A 2384-nucleotide genomic window follows, 5' to 3' on the forward strand; every position below is an offset into this window, starting at 1 on the left:
TCAGTGGTGTGTATGTGAGGCTTCACTATAGTGTGTGAGAGGTTCTTACTAGTGTGTGTGTGAGGTGTTCAGTAGTGTGTGTGTGAGGTTTCACTAATGTTTATGAGAGGTTTTCAGTTGTGTGTGTGTGAGGCAACGTTTTCAGTAGAGCGTGTGTGAGGTTTCATTATAGCGCGTGAGAGGCTTTACTAGTGTGTGTGTGAGGTTTCACTAATGTTTATGAGAGGTTTTCAGTTGTGTGTGTGTGAGGCAACATTTTCAGTAGAGCGTGTGTGAGGTTTCACTATGGTGTGTGAGAGGCTATACTAGTGTGTGTGTGAGGCGTTCAGTAGTGTTTGTGTGAGGTTTCACTATGGTGTGTGAGAGTCTTTACTAGTGTGTGTGTGAGGCGTTCAGTAGTGTTTGTGTGAGGTTTCACTATAGTGTGTGAGAGTCTTTACTAGTGTGTGTGTGAGGCGTTCAGTAGTGTTTGTGTGAGGTTTCACTATAGTGTGTGAGAGTCTTTACTAGTGTGTGTGTGAGGCGTTCAGTAGTGTGTGTGTGAGGTTTTACTATAGTTTGTGAGAGTCTTTACTAGTATGTGTGTGAGGTGTTCAGTAGTGTATATGTGAGGTTTTACTATGGTGTGTGAGAGGCTATACTAGTGTGTGTGTGTGAGGCGTTCAGTGGTGTGTATGTGAGGTTTCACTATAGTGTGTGAGAGGTTCTTACTAGTGTGTGTGTGAGGTGTTCAGTAGTGTGTGTGTGAGGTTTCACTAATGTTTATGAGAGGTTTTCAGTTGTGTGTGTGTGAGGCAACGTTTTCAGTAGAGCGTGTGTGAGGTTTCATTATAGTGCATGAGAGGCTTTACTAGTGTGTGTGTGAGGTGTTCAGTTGTGTGTGTGTGTGAGGCAGTAGAGAGTGTGAGAGTTGAGAGTGAATTTAGGCCCTCACGGCACCCCATAGGGGGTCAGGATAAAAGGATTACCAGGTCCAAATTGACACTGGTAGAAGTATTCACACATGGATGTACACACACACACACACACACACACACACACACACACACACACACACACACACACACACACACACACACTCTGGGTCCTACCTTCTCTCTCAGTGGGCTACACACTGCGTTATCCCTGAAAGGCCACTAAATAGGAAGGCAGTTCTCCAGAGACACTGCATTGTGACCAGCAATTCAACAGGCTTTGGTACGCCAGCTGGTCAACAGGGAGCACACGTGCGCGCGCACACACACACACGCACACACGCGTCGCACACGCATCGCACACACACACACACACACACACACACACACACACACACACACACACACACACACACACACACACACACACATACACACACACACACACACACACACACATGCACACGCACACGCACATATAGTAAATACATGCATCACTCACTCATAGACATGCTCACACACAGAACATCCATAGTATTCATTTACAAATTAAACCAAATACGCACCATCAGAGTTACAAATGCACAAATTATCACTGAGGATTTTATTTTATTGTGACAGGGCCCATTCACACAGGGCAAGCCTGCACAACTCACACTCGAGCGTTAACACACACACACACACATGCGGCTGCCAAGCCCGTGCATGGGGTAGTAATCTGCAGTGATGCCACCGTTCCCGGAGGGGATGTAGGCAATGTAACTGTTGCCGAGGGACACAACAACACAGCCACGGCACATAGACGCTGTTCCCACAATCCACCTCTTCACATCAGAGCCAAGGCACGGACCCTGTTCCCACAATCCACTTCTCCACGGGCCACTGATCCACTGACACAGATGTAGACTTTGCTGTGCTGGGGGGGGGGTAGGGGGGGGGGGTACTGCTTTGTGTCAGGCCTCAGGATGGATGCTGGGGGAGAGACAGAGGGAGGGGGTTGGAGAGGGAGAGAAAGGGAGTGAGTTGGAAAGAGTGGTGTGCGTGCGTGCGTGCGTGCGTGCGTGCGTGCGTGCGTGCGTGCGTGAGTGAGAGAGAGATAGATAGATAGATAGAGATAGAGATAGAGATAGAGGTAGAGAGATAGGAAGAGCTGTAGATTGGGGGTTTGGAAAGTTGAGAGACAGAAGTCATGTTCAGAATCAGTATGAATACCGTTACGTTGTTGGGAAACTAATTAAGTTGCAGGCATAAACAATGGGAGAGGGGTTCTCACATGCCCTTTTTAGTGGTACAGTTTGCTGTATGATACATTCTCATTCTTGGCAGAATAGAGAGAGACAGAGAGAGAGAGAGAGAGAAAGAGAGAGAGATGTAAAGAGAGAGAGAGAGGTGGGGGAGTGGAAAAAGAGGAGATGTAGAAAAGCATAATGAGACGATAAGAGAGAAAAGGATGTGTTGAGAGAGAGAGAG

This window comes from Gymnoscopelus microlampas (assembly GCF_963454915.1).
Source record: "Gymnoscopelus microlampas genome assembly, chromosome: 24".
NCBI lineage: Eukaryota > Metazoa > Chordata > Actinopteri > Myctophiformes > Myctophidae > Gymnoscopelus > Gymnoscopelus microlampas.